At 43.8% G+C, this 15,506-nt stretch overlaps 1 long non-coding RNA gene across 1 annotated transcript; it reads right to left on the bottom strand.

The window, feature by feature from the left end:
• Positions 1 to 8,519: 8,519 nt before the first annotated feature.
• LOC310686043 lies at positions 8,520 to 15,244 on the bottom strand. Its single transcript, XR_014515674.1, has 3 exons — positions 14,989 to 15,244; positions 11,607 to 11,712; positions 8,520 to 8,705 (listed from the first exon to the last, which is right to left on the bottom strand). It is a non-coding gene; the product is annotated as an uncharacterized lncRNA (long non-coding RNA).
• Between the last annotated feature and the right edge of the window lie 262 nt (positions 15,245 to 15,506).

Here is a 15,506-nt window from a genome sequence, read left to right as displayed (position 1 = left end):
TTCTGGCAGTTCCCTCACTGCGGGAAGTAATGTTACAGGGAACCAGGCAGAGGGCCTTCTTGGTAGTGGCACCCGCCTTGTGTGTTTATGTGTTTGACATGTGATGGGAGGGTGTTACACAAGGCGGGTGCCACTACCAGAAGTCTTCTAAAAGTCCTGTTTCGGGGAGCTTTTAATGTTTGGTGTTTCGTTGTATCCCTTTACATTTTTTTGGAAGCCACCCAGAGTGGCTGAGGCACCTCAATCAGATGGGCAGTAGTAGTAGTAGCAGTAGTAGTACATGGGGGGGGAATGTCCTCCCTGCCTCATAATTCATTGTCACCCACTTAAAGTGGTAGTAGATTTACACAGATGAATGCAAATATTTCTTACAACTAGAAGTGATTGTAGCCGAAGCAGGACAGCTCTTCCAATGTGTGTGTTCCGAACGTACACACAGACGGGAAATCCAAAGACCCAGGAAACAGAAATCACATTGTTCAATTTACTCTGCTCGAGGTTGGTGAATCCAATTTCCAGTGTGGTATAATGGTTAAAGAGTTGGACTAGCGTCTAGGCCGCAGGCTTAGGCAAACTCCGGCCCTCCAGATGTTTGGGGCTACAATTCCCATCAGCCCTAGCTTACAGGACCAGCGGTCAAGGATGATGGGGATTGTAGTCCCAAACATCTGGAGGGCCGGAGTTTGCCTATGCCTGGTCTAGGGGACCAGGGTTCAAATATCTGCTCAGTCGTGGGTGACCTTGGGCCAGTCACTGTCTCTCAGCTGGAGATACTTCCCAGGGTTGATGTGAGGATCAAATGGAGAGAGGGAGAATTCTGTCTTCCAGCTTGAGCTCTTTGGAGGAAAAGTAGGAGAAAAATGAAAGAAAGTAGACTTGCCTGACCTATGTTTCCAGGACAAATGTGCAGAATGGAATGTAGTCCTTCCTTGGAATTCTGATTCTAATCAGTTCTTCAAGGTGATCCAAGAGCTGCCTTTAAAACAATTAATATTTCCCAAAGAGCTCATAGCCACTTACTGTAGAATGACTAAAAAAGGCATGGCTGCCGGAGTAAGAATCGGCTCCAAAGGCTCCTGGGAGTGATAAGACATAACAATGTGGCATTTGTCACCCTCAGTTTCACTGCATGTGGCAGGATCCATGTGAGGATATTTTTTAAGGCATATTACTGCAGAAATAGGAGTGAACCAGTTGAAACTTGAAAAGTTTCAAAAGCGTCATGAACCGTATTTAGAGTGATCCTTCTTTACCTATATATAGCAAATATCAGATGGCAGAATGAAACATTATATATATATATATATATATCCACTCAACATGAAGAAAGCCTAGATTTCATGCTCAAACCCTCATCTGCTTTACATTGATCTTCCAAAATGCGGACGGGTATATTACCAGGAGCAAACGCTTGTCAAATATCATATGGAAGATGTGCTGCCTCCCACACTGATCAAACACTTGCCCAATTACTCCCACAGCACTGATAGAAGTGATTAAGCAAAATAACACCACTTTTATCGTTGATCATAAATTGCAAATGAGTCACGTCGCGTGTGAGTTCGTGCCTTCAACAACTTGACAATACTTTGAGAATGCAGAAGGTGCCGGTCCCCTGCTCCCTCGATGAATGAAAGAGAGGGGTCCACTTACCTGGCTCCATCTGGAAAGAACATAAGGGAGCTTGGGCTCAGTGCTTCTTCGCATGCCACCTTAAATTTCATTCATACCAGTTGGTGTAAATGTGACACAACAATGGATATCACTGGATGTCATCCCCACCCTTTCCTCACATGTGTGCTTCTGTTCCCCCGTGATTTGTCCATGCAAACATCAGCAGAGAACTGTATGCCCCCATACTACCTTGAATTTTGTTGCTTTACTCCTATTATTTTCTGGCTTCGAACTTTTTTTTGTTCCCCCCCCTTCCTGGAATCAAATAACATGGAAATGAGCACTAAGCATGTGCTATGTTCCATTAGTTTTCCAGAAGTGGCTTATATTTCATGAGAATGCTCAATTATAATCTGGAAAATAACAGTTGTGGAGATGGAACAAGCTGCCATGTGAATATAGCCTCAGTACAGACCATTATAAACACAGCTTGAAATACAGTTTTGGGTGTGAACCCAACATAACAAGCTCCCTACACACAATGGTGAAATTTGACACCGGCAGCAAGTGGAACACACCTGCATGATAAACTTAAAACTACAAAAACCATGATCCAGTGTGACATGAGTGAAATATACATTAACCCATGCTGAAGTGGCCACGTAAGTATACTGTAGGCCAAGCTCCTAGTTAATCCCACTGAATTCAAAAGAAATGATTTCCAGGTAAGTATGTAAGACTGCAGAATTCATTTTTAAGGTGCCACAGCACTTATCTAGTAGTTGCGTAAGCTTTGAGCGTTTGGGACTAATGCTTCCAAATAAATACATAAAATCACATAAAAAGTTAACTAGTATTCTTCGTAACGACGAGCTCAGCCCAGTAATTTAATTCTTGTTGTAGCAGCAACAAGCAGCAGTTAATTCTCAGCAATTGCTCCTTGTATTTATTCAAATAAATCAGGGTTTAATGTAGTAATATCTCATGCGGAGCTCAGCCTCTTGCTAAGGAATGCATTTCCAGACAACGTGGCTTCCAAGACATAAAAGAGGCAGCGCAGGCAGACTTAGGACCATTATTAAACTTATGGGTACAACACACCATTACGTTTTATGGATTGATTAATAACAAATTACTGCTGCCCCTAATAATAATTTTGGAAAGCTGTATGTGTGCCAATAAAAAGTAATGTTTGGTTCTGATCATCACAGTTTCTCAGTTAAGCTCATAATTGATTGGAATCCTGAATGAGCTAGGACTTTCTTGGGGGTTTTTATCAAGGAGATGAAGTACTGTACATGCCTAGGGACCTGGACTTCCAGGTTCAAATTCCAGCTTAGGCATGGACCCACCAGTTGGCCTTGGGCATGCCTGTACCTCTCAGTCTTCATTCCTCATCTATAATATACTAAGGGGAAGGCACGTTTGACAAATCCTCATTGTGATCAACTCCTGCCTGAAAACCTATGTCACCGCTATGGAAGGATGTGCAGAACCAGAATTGGCCTCCACAGTCTTCTACGGATACACTGGTAAGACTGCATTCATGGAAGACAATCTTACTCAGCCACAAGTGATCTCCAAGAAAAAGAAAGAGAGAATATACATGTAAGGTATATCAGATTCCCACATTCGTCTCCCAACTATAGGAGTGAGGAACGTGTGGCTCTACAAATGTTGTTGAACTCTAGCTCCAATCATCCCTGATCATTGACCTTGCTGGCTGGGGCTGATGGGAGTTGAAGTCCAACAATATCTGGAGGACCACACCTTCCTCACCCTGGCCCTACTGTGACACAGAATTCACCAGTGCATGGTTCTGCCAAGAAGTTGTGCAAACCTTTTACTTGGAGCTTCCCAATAAAAGATTGACCAAGCATCAGCTGGAGATTCTTGTCTTCTTAATGAGATGTTTTGCAGTGTGACCCACTGTATAGCTCTGTGAGTGGAGGTCTCAGCCCCAGGCACTGCCAGATGGAAGATGAGCAAAATGACAGGTAGACTGCATTGAGAGAGGGTTGGAAGAGAGTTCGCCACAGACAACTGTAGCAGCTGTTGGAACCGTTAACTGATACAGTTATCGGGAGTCTCATAAATACATGGAATCATGATCACTGTGATTTTTAGGAGTCTCCTAGCAACTGTCAGCACCCTTAACCAACTACAGTTTCCAGGATTCTTTATGGGAGGACATGACTATTTACAGTGGTGTGATTCTGCTTTATATGTATAATACAGATGTGACCTTAGAGTCTTTGAGTAATGGCCCAGAAGGCACTACTGCTTACTAATAGCTGATTAGTCCACTCATTCAGACATCGGGAACTCTTGGGAGGTGGTCAGGCTGCAAAATATGTGTAAGACAACTTGTTACTCTTTCCATGGAAGCTTTCTGAGCCCATGGCAGAGTTGTCTGGTGACACTTATGTGTGTTTCCAATAAGACTGCACCTCTCCTAGTTGACCTTGGGTGCTGAATTATTAGCCTCCTTCAACAGATTGATTATGGCGCCCACCTCCAAGGTGCTCTCCCCCACAAGGCTAATAAGACTGGAAGAACAGGCTAAGAAAAGGGAATAGATTGAATTTTCCAATAGGGAGAGAAGGGTGAGCATGACTTCCACTGGAAATAGCTTGCATCCGTTGCTTCTGGCTTCTCATGCTGAGATTTAATGCCTTCCCTGAGGAGAAGGCTAAACCTCTGAAACCAGGCAAACCTACTCCCAGGAGGTTGTAGCAAATCATTATATCAGAAAGCACCACACACTGTTCAGACAAGCTCAGTCTTGCTTGGGACTTTCCTGTCTCTGGTTTCTGGTTGCCTTAAAAGAAGAAAAAAAAGAGAGGTTGGGGAAGAGACAGACAAACTAATTAAATTGTGGCGTTAGGAGAGGGACATGCACTCAAAGTAAAAGCAGTTTGCACCGTTGTCTTGCATTAGCATTATCAGAGGCTGACAGTGTAACCGAAGAGGGTTGTACACTGAGCATGAGAGGGAAGCTGCAAAAATAGAAATAGCGGGCAAAGCGTCAAAGGCAGAAACTGAATGTCAGGAAGCAGACTTATGATAACCAAAGCTGAGGCAGCAGCCAGCCAGACACTCGACGCAAGCGAGGGAGAAATTAGGTTTACGCATAAAGCCATCAGAAACGAAAGATGTGAATACAAAGCCCTGCAGGATCAGACCCTGCTCCAGGTCAGTCAGTGCAGGAATCGGCCCAGGTAATGTAAACGTAGAAGACCAGGGTTCAAAATGGAAGCCCTGGAAATCAGCTGCCAGTCAGAGGCTGGGACTGTCAGAACATGAAGCCAGCTATTAGTCTCTCACCTGAAATTCTTGAGCCTGGGTGTTAGGTGCCTGTGGGAGAGCCAGCCATACCCCCTATTATATAACTTCAATAGCCTGCTTCAGTTCCTCAGCTGCTTGGAAAGGGAGGTACTAGCACACCAAGATGTTGCACCTCCCGTCACCCCATCCAGACACAATACTTTGTGGGTCAAATCAGGCCACAACTGCAGATGTAAGATGTTTGGCATAGGCATTGGGTATAACCATTTGACTTCTGGTTAGACTTCTGCTGGACTAGATGGGACAGTGTCCGCACCCAGCTAGGCTCTTCTTATATTCTCAGTTTGAAGGAAGCATGATTTCACCACTGAGTTTTTGTGGTCAAAGGGTCAAACTAGACAGGACATTATCCATATTTGGTTTTTGTTTATTAAGTGAATAAGCGCCTTGTGGATAGGTCTGCACTACTAGCTGATCAATCATAGTGGCTAATATTTTGCTAGTTGCGTGGAATGTATCATTTTTCAGATTTGCAAAGGTAGTGCATTTGTGTGTGTGTGTGTGTGTGTGTGTGTGAGAGAGAGAGAGAGAGAGAGAGAGAGAGTTAGAGTTAGTTTATTTTATTTTATTTGTTTGGTTCTAAGTTGCTTTGGATTGCCCTGCACAAGATAAAGCAACTGACAAATTTAATAAGTTACACACACACACACACACACACACACACACACACACACACACACACAGGCCTCAGGCCCATACCCAGCCAATTGGGATGTACATCAAAACTTACTTGGTTATTGTAGAATGCTTAGATCCAGTATAGTATAAATGGCATTGAGCCTTTAGCATTGTTTAATATCTCATCTTTGCATCTTTGCCTGTTTATGTTTTGATTTTATATATACCTTGTGTTGCACAATTTTAAATATCTTGTATTACTTTGACAATATATTTTGTTTTGTTGATTGTTATTGGAAGCTGCTCTGTGCCCACACAGCAATGGGAAGTGGAGAGCACTGCTGTACTCAAGTCCTGTGCTCATCTCCAACTCCTCGAAAGATTCCATCAATGGTGTCTCCTGAAAAATTTCACTTCACTTGGGAAGACAGATGAACTAATGCCAGTGTACTGGAATAAGCAAAGATCACCAGTGTCAAAGCGATGATTCTTCAACATCAACTTGTTTGGACTGGTCATGTTGTTTGGATGCCTGATTATCGTCTTCCAAAGCAACTACTCTATTCCGAACTTAAAAATGGAAAGCGTAATGCTGGTGGTCAGCAAAAGAGGTTTAAAGACTCTCTCAAGGAAAAATCTAAAAAAAATGTATTATAAACACTGTCAAACTGGGAAACACTGGCCTGCGAGTGCTCCAAATGAAGAACAACCTTTACCAAAGGTGTCATGGGCTTTGAAGAAACTCAAACTCAGGACAAAATGGAGATAGTTGCTAAGAGGAAGGCACATTTGGCAAACCCTCACCGTGAGCAACCTCCCACTGTGGAAGAATATGTGGATCCAGAATTGGCCTCCACAGTCACTTACAGACTCACTGTTAAAACTGTGTCTGTGGAAGACAATCTTACTCAGCTGTGAGTGATCGCCAAAGAAGAAGAAGCTCAAGTCCTGACTGTTTGTTTCCCACAGATATCTGGTTAGCCAATGTGAGAACAGGGTGTTGGGCTAGATGGGATGTTGGCCTGATCCTGCAGGCTCTTCTAATGTTGTTATGGTATAGAAAATATTGCAAATTAATGAATTTCAGTGGATCTGTTCTGAGTATGATTTAATTGGCTCTTACCCAGAATATTGAATTTAATAATTAACTTGATTTCAGTGTGTATGTGAGAGTGGTATTTAAGATACGATCCACCTGAGTTAAAAGAGATTTGTCCCATTAACTTCAAGCATACGCTGAGCTTTCTTCCAGTGAAATAAATAGGATAGGATGTAAAATTCCTTGACTTTACATGGATCTCCAACAATGCTCTTTCCAGAACAGCTAACCCAGTATTTGCTGCTTCTGCTGAAACAGATGGTACCTGTGCGCTTGACTTGGATTGGAGCTAAATTTATGATTTGCTTTTTTTATTTCATTAAATTCTTTTATAGATACAAAACTTCATATGATGCCCAAATATCCCCACAATTGACCATTTTGCACATGCACCCTCTGCTAAATCCCCTCTAACGCAATCCTTATAAAGTCTTCATAAAATTCCAATAAAGAATTTGTAAGTCATAAATCAGAACAATAAATCTTCACAAAGCAATAATTTCCTCGCTTCTAATCATGAATATATTTCATAAGTGAGACGACTATAATTTAGTCACAAAGCACAAAACAGCACAAAGTGGAAAAATTCATTTCTTCCAGCGACTATACTGTCAGAGTACTCCTATACTGCATTAATATATCAGTCCAGAAGTACATGCATACAGCTGCTAGAAGGAGTGTGTGTCAGCTCTGTGTGAGGGCTGAAGGAGGCAATTTGAAGTGATTTAGGAGTCCCCCCTCCCTTGAGTCAACTGTGATGTCAATCGCCTCCAACCCAAAATCTTGTGCATCTCTCTGTCTAGAAGTTGTCATGCCCTAAGGAGCTATATCAGTCCTGTGCACATCTTTATTCCTGCATTGGGGAGAAGAAGAAGAAGAAGAAGAAGAAGAAGAAGAAGAAGAAGAAGAAGAAGAAGAAGAAGAGGAGGAGGAGGAGGAGGAGGAGGAGGAGGAGGAGGAGGAGTTTGGATTTGATATCCCGCCTTATCACTACCCGAAGGAGTCTCAAAGTGGCTATCATTCTCCTTTCTCTTCCTCCCCCACAACAAACACTCTCTGAGGTGAGTGGGGCTGAGAGACATCAGAGAAGTTTGACTAGCCCAAAGTCACCCAGCAGCTGCATGTGGAGGAGCGGAGACGCGAACCTGGTTCACCAGATTACGACTCTACCACTCTTAACCACTACACCACACTGGCTCTCACTGGGAGGGTTGGACATTCTTGAGCAATCCCTATAATTCTATTTTTCTACCTTAACTATCAGCCAGAACAGCAAAATCCTGTGTCTGTGTCTGTGACTGGACACAGGACCTCGAACAGAGGTGTGTTGCTTAATTACAATCCCCCCCGATCCCTGACCATTGATCATGCTCTCTGGGCTTGATGAGAGCTGGAGGCTGATGACATCTAGAAGACCACAGGTTCCGCATCCCTGCTTTCGCGCATTGTTCCATTTGGTAATGAATACCTGGCAACCGAGGCAGGTTGTTGTGAAATTATTTTCCTAATTCTCTTGAAATAGCAGGTTGGTTGAAATCAATAACAGACAACAGCTGGTCGCCTCGAGGGGAAAGCCGAGTATGAAGCACCAATATCCATTAGCAAGGAATGTGTGTCAAGATCACCTGCCATTCAAAAGGCTTTTACCCAAATCTATAAATATTGAAAGCTCACCGAGCTTCTCCAGTTTCATTTGTGACCATCAGTTTAATTTCTCTTTTCAAAGTGAGCCAAGGTGTGTGTGTGGGGGGGGGGGTCCAGCCCTTTTTGAATTTTCATACAATGAAGGCTTTTAAACAGGGTAGGGAGCATCACATTTATTTAATTCCCCCCTCTTTCCTGTGCCACTTCACATAGAAAATGGAGGCAATTTATCTGCCCACGCAAACTTTCAGGACTGAGCAGTGATTTGAACATGTCCCTTACATTCTTCTATCCTGCTTATCACTTCTTTTCTGGACTGCTGATGGAAGTGGTAGTCCAAAACATCTGAAGGACACCAGGTTTTGGAATACTATGGGGTAATCTAAGAGGTAATCCAAAACTACATATCATATAATTCAGAGCTGCTTCAAATGTGCATAATCATCATTCAATGGCTTTAATAAGTCTGCAAAAACTAACAATGGATAGAGTGTTTTTTTGTGTGTGATGGTGGTCACCATCTTCAATTTTTTCGCTGCCATTTTGTGCTGACACCCGCAACACTTTTACCATGTTATGAGTACCAGCACCTCTTAGGAAGAAGAAGAAGGAGACAGGGGAGAGGCTAGAAAGGTAGAAGTATTCATAAAGAAAAATCAGAAAGTATACAGGATGCCTTTTTCCCCCTTTGTGACTTTTAGAAAGCAAGCCAAATAGACTGGGGATGATATGTCAAGGGGAGACATTATTCAGTAGCAGGGGATACTAATAAAACAAATGAAGCTTAAGCATCAGGCCCCCTAATTCCAGAGGGGCCCCAGAAGAAACTTTAGAGCTCATTACTTTAAAAAAAAATAATAATGGGTCTAGTAGATGCAATTTGAGCGGCTCAACTCAAATTGATTTATTATTATTTTTGTGTATCTTTCAACAATCCCATTGCGTGGCAATTCCCGCCCCCACCAGTTGGAATAAATAAAGACACAGGACACCAGAATTTAGGTTAATGGGCGAAAAATGGCCACCACTTTATTTGGTTACAGGTAAGAGCGGTATTGGCTTTAGGCATTGGTCCTACCAGACTATCCGGCATGAGAACCAGAAAGGGTTAACACCAGCAGGGGGAGCCTCCAGTTGGAATAAATAAAGACACAGGACACCAGAATTTAGGTTAATGGGCGAAAAATGACCACAAGTTTATTTGGTTACAGGTAAGAGCGGTATTGGCTTTAGGCATTGGTCCTACCAGACTATCCGGCATGAGAACCAGAAAGGGTTAACACCAGCAGGGGGAGCCCCTGAGATGCACATCCCTAGGCACTCACTGAGGGGTCACCTCTCGGGGGCACGCTTTAGGCCCTAGCCTCCATAGGTTTCGGATGAGGCAATGCCCCCCCCCCCCGGAATCCTTTATCGGTCTACCCTTAAATATTTGGGGGAGGTGATGGAGCTCCCCCCCGACTCATCTGCATAATAATACCCCTACCAATGCCTAACCACCAAAACCAAAGGCGTTGTGACGTTTTGCTACAAGGTAGGCGAAAAAACCAAATGGTTTTAAATCAATGCCAATTAGCCAAGTGGAAAAATTCCTACCAGGCCCCTTGTGGCAACCAACCGAGGTCCATAGCAAAGTCCAAGGGAAAACCTAGAGGGTGGGTGGGTGGGAAACCGCAGCTGGAGCGAGGAAGGAAAGCCCCGCCCCCGCAACCAGCCGTTTGGCTGGCCCTGGGGCTGACGCGGCCCAAGGATTCCCCAGGTCGCACGGGGCTGCAGCCAGCCCCGTGCAGATGTTGGTGGGCGTGAGCCCGCAACCCCCCCCCCTTATGTCGGGAGTGGCTTTGTTTGAGAGTCAGATGTTGCAAAGGTGTGGTGATCTGTCGTGGAACAAGCCCATCAAAAAAGGTAACAGTGGTTACCTAGACCTCATTGCTGGTTGTGAAGGGGTCCCCATATCAGTTCAAGCTTTGGGGGCCCCAAAATGAAGGTTTGCCACTGCTCAGTAGAAGAACATATGCTTTGTTTCTAGAAGGTCCCAGGTTCAGTATCTGCTGCTTCTGGTTAAAGGACCAGGTAGCAGGTTATGAGAAGGACCTTTGCCCATGAACAAGAAGATCAACTGACTACCAGCAAAAGGAGACCGTACGGGCTACATGGCTGTATGGTCTGACTCAGTAAAATACAACTTCACGTGTCCATATGTTATTGGCATTTCTTGATACAGGGGTCTGGAAGGATGGAAGAGCCTTTGGAGAATGCTTTTTTCCTGAAATGTGCACTGCTTGTTCTGATCTGACCTTCTGCTCTGTCTCTGTTCCTGGGGCGATTATTGAGGTCCTGAAGCAGAGGTCCTGAAGCATTCTGAAGACTTCCAGGAGGAAGAACCTTCCAGGTAGGTGCAGTCAGATGTGAGGACTTTTGCATTAGTTTTCCTGCTTAAAATGCCAGCACTTCTGTCCTGGTTTCTAATGTTCCTTTTACACTGTGTTACCTGTTGCATTGGGACGTGGGTGGTGCTGTGGGTTAAACCACAAAGCCTAGGGCTTGCCTATCAGAAGGTTGGCAGTTCAAATCTCCATGATGGGGTGAGCTCCCATTGCTCGGTCCCTGCTCCTGCCAACCTAGCAGTTTGAAAGCACGTCAAAGTGCAAGTGGTGCTCCGGCAGGAAGGTAAATGGCGTTTCCATGCACTGCTCTGGTTTGCAGCTTAGTCATGCTGGCCACATGACCCAGAAGCTGCACACCACCTCCCTCGGCCAATAAAGCGAGATGAGCGCCGCAACCCCAGAGTCGTCCGTGACTGGACCTAATGGTCAGGGGTTCCTTTACCTTTTACCTGTAACCATGGCTTTTTGACTGAGATACCGCCATGACAGAATAAGTTTCATTTATACCAGTGGGCATGGTGTGGCACTACAGTGGACATGGCTGGACATGTTGCCAAAACCATTATGAGCACACATGCTTCTGTTCCCTCATGAAAATGGCAGGAGAGAATTTTATGCTGGAATTCCGGCCCAAATATCTTCACATGTCATTGTCCAGGAAAATGGTGGGAAATTACAAAGCAGAACTCCCATGACCTTCCAGGTTAATGGGGTTGCAAATGGATTCTTTCTGGAAGCAATTAGCATGCAAATGAGTACTAAAGTTCCTCTAGATTTCCTGAAGTGGCTTTTCCGTGAGGTGAAATATCACATAAAATGTGGAAATTATCTGGTAAGGAGACATGGAGGAAATGGAATATAGTGCCATCGGAAAGCAGCTTTTGTCAACAACTCACCTTGGTTCCTACACATGCTGGTTTGATCTTGTCCATTTCTGGATCTGAGTCTGGGCTTAACTCGACAAGGAGGTGGAAGGATTTGATAGTTCCATATTGGCTGCACCTGAAATTTATGAATGATAGCAAGGTCAAGCTCATCCAGCTCTCCTAGTAAGATATATCTTTGCTCACTTTCCTAAAAAAAATATCCCACTGAAATCTGAATTGAGATAAAATCACATTTGAGGGTGGAGAGAAAATGTGAACAGGCCATATGGCAACGCTTCAACCCAAAGATAATGTAAGGAGCAACTTTGCCAATGAACAGGAATAAACCTTTCAAATGAAAACATAGTAGCTTGAAGAGATTGAGGGAAGGATTTAGAATACCAGAAATCCGTCATTGTTTAATTGAGAGGGTAAAAGCACATCGTATATTATAATCACCTATCTTAAAGGACAAGAGGGGCTATTTAAGGAGGAAATATGAAAAGTCACATGGTAAGTCTAAGGAGACTAAAAATTAATGTTCTATGGATTTGTTATCAATAGCCAGGAAATCCACTCTAAGACTAACCATCAACCATTAAATCCTATTAGAGATGGATTAGTCTGTCAATTTCAATTTCTCTCAGTTTCTCATTTTTCAGAGCTTAAATGCAGTTTAGTCCAGCGCTCTAACCACTACACCGCACTGGTACTCTTCTTACGTGCAACCAGATAGAGGGTTGTGCTGCATGTCACAGCTTCTGGCTGTACCCATCCTAAAGGGCAACAGCCACCACTGGGGGGAATAATGATAACTGAGTAAGGCTAACCACTGGGTAAACATCTGTAGCCATGGTGTAGCATGCAAGGGCCACGGGGGCAAAATTGTTAGAGGTGCAAAATTTCAGCACTTGGTGGTGCCTCAATACAGCTGCACAATTCCATCGCTGGGCTCCATTGAAAACGGCGTCTCCATGCAAACCAGGAAGTGACCTCTCTTGACAATGGAACAACTCTTCTTTTCTTATCTCTGTGGCTGCAATCTCCTGGGTGACGCCATCACTGTTAGGCAGATTAATGTACATGCGTACTATGTCCGTTTCCCTCCCACCCACCCTTTGTGCAGCCCAGGGAACTGGCAACCCATGCTACAACACTGAGGCATAAGATTGGGCTATTTGTAATTAAGCCAATCAAACCTTAGTAAACCTCTATCATACCCATTTTGTTCTTGACTAAAAAGTTTATTTGTAGGGAAAGAGCCCGGAATTGAGAGGAGCGGAGCTGACTTTCATTATCCTGAATTATAATCCACAGAAACACAGTTTCAGAAACTACCGAAAGCCTCCTGTATCCTATTAGCATATTATATCTTTTGCTTTTTTTAAAAAAAAAAAGTTACTTTCACAGGGTTTCTTTCTCATTTTTTCTTTAATGTACTAAAGGGTTTCTTTAAAAAAAATGAGGGCAATGAACGATGTGGGTAGCTAAGCATTTTGCAAGATATGTCATTTTTCAGTAGCGGGAAAAGTGTTTTAACAACCGGTATTCATTGGCACGTAACTGTGCTGTCCCTCATTATGAACCTAAATTTATCTCCCTTCCCACACAGCCCCAGTGTTATCTCACGCTTTCCTCTCCTAAATTGCTCACATCCAAAACGAAGGCTCGTGAAATACAGAGTATAGAGGACATTATTTATATAGCGAGAACAGTATGCTTCCAGCATATATATATATATATATATATATATATATATGAATGAAGTTCTCTGCATAACAGGGTTATTCTGTGTCCATCCCATTTCAGGGCTTAGCGCAATGGGAGCTATCTCACATTTGCACCTCGAAAATTTAAGAGGCCTACATCTCCCTAGCTTCCGAGAGCTCCAAATTAATGTACTCAACCTTCGTCCTAAATGTACTGCTATAAAAGAGTTAGCCTCTTTATTGACTTGGAGCCCCCTGGATGAGGCTATTTTGGCATGGAAATTATTCAAATTCGTCAGCTTAGCTTCCCCACGCTTAGGTAAAAAGAAATTGCAGATTCTTCTCAAGGGTGCACAGCTTAATTGCAGCCCTATTCATCCATTTCCCGTGTGTTGGGGAATTGTGTGCCGACAGGGAAGCAAAGCCATGTTTCGAGGCCCACTCCACCCCTCAACGTGAAGTCTGCTTCCTGGAATAACTGCCTGTCTGCTAGGAACAAAGAAATATGGGGAGATGGCTTATATATATCATACCCCTCAACCGTCCCAATTTAAGTGGGACATCCTGGAATTGTAGGAGCCATTCTGGCTTTTGATTAGATCCCATAATGCCCCATGTTTTGGTCTGATGCTCTGGCATGAGTCAGCAGGCTGACACTAGACCTCAGGACACACAAAAATGCTCCTTTTGGGTCTCATACTCTTACACAAATCAGCTGGTTCTTGGGAGAGCTTGGGACCAAAAAACCAAGCACCCTGATTTTGATCAGCAGAATGTTGGAGGGTATGTTATACAGTTGTATCTTGGTTCTCAAACAAAATCTGTCCTGGAAGTCGGTTTGACTTCTGAAAGTAAACCTTGAATAATAATTTTTATGCGTCTGGGTAGTGTTTGCTTCCAAAGGGAATCAGTTATTATGCTTCCAGTCGCTACAAACTGTGCAATATTAATATCTGCACTATATCTCACCTGTACTACATCTCGTACTACATCTCATAGTACTACATCTGCACTACATCTGTACTTCATCTGGTAGGTGATACTACATCATCACCTGTACTACAAATCTGCACTACATCTCGCAGTGAGAGATTTTACTTTCTTGGGCTCCATGATCACTGCAGATGGTGACTGCAGTCACGAAATTAAAAGATGCCTGCTTCTTGGGAGAAAAGCAATGACAAAGCTAGACAGCGTCTTAAAAAGCAGAGACATCACCTTGCCAACAAAGGTCCGTATAGTTAAAGCTATGGTTTTCCCAGTAGTGATGTATGTATGGAAGTGAGAGCTGGACCATAAAGAAGACTGATCGCTGAAGAACTGATGCTTTTGAATTATGGTGCTGGAGGAGACTCTTGAGAGACCCATGGACTGCAAGAAGATCACAACTATCCATTCTTAAGGAAATTAGCCCTGAGTGCTCACTGGAAGGACAGATCCTGAAGCTGAGGCTCCAATACTTTGGCCACCTCATGAGAAGAGAAGACTCCCTGGAAAAGACCCTGATGTTGGGAAAGATTGAGGGCACAAGGAGAAAGGGACGACAGAGGATGAGATGGTCGGACAGTGTTCTCGAAGCTACCAGCACTAGTTTGACCAAACTGTGGGAGGCAGTGGAAGACAGGAGTGCCTGGCCTGCTCGGGTCCATGGGGTCACGAAGCGTCGGACACGACTAAATGACTAAACAACAACAACATCTCACCTGGCTTTTCACCAAAAAGTCCCAAATGAAGCAGTGAATCTCCTCTCTCCCACTTTGGTGCCTGGTGTTCAGTGACATAGCATGCCAGGTGCAAATAGACCACAGAAATGTAATTATTATACTTAGTTATTTAATTCAAGGACTACTGACACCCGGTCCTTTTTCCCCCAGGGCTACACAAAGGTATGCAGTACCAGCACCTTTACTTCTAGAAGAAAAACACTGCTGACATCTCTAGTAGACTTTGGCAAACTAGCTTTCCCAGGTGAAGTTATGTCTGGCAGCATGTCAGGCACCAGAGATGACCTCCCACTGCCATTACCACTGTCAGAGCCAGTTGTAAGATGACTGAGCAGGGGATTGTTATGTCAGAGCAAATGAAGAGGTATTTTGCATGCATTCAGGTACACGAGAGACGCAAGTATGTTTGTAGGATGCACAAGTGGGAGGAGCTTGTGAGGGGAAAGGATCTAATTGGTCAGAAAGTCACAGGTGTGAAACTCAAGAGATGCTAGAGC

Source organism: Podarcis liolepis (assembly GCF_965112155.1).
Source record: "Podarcis liolepis genome assembly, chromosome: 9".
NCBI classification, from domain to species: Eukaryota; Metazoa; Chordata; class Lepidosauria; order Squamata; family Lacertidae; genus Podarcis; species Podarcis liolepis.
Note: the sequence above shows the minus strand (reverse complement) of the source record. Positions and strands in the feature narration are given on the sequence as shown.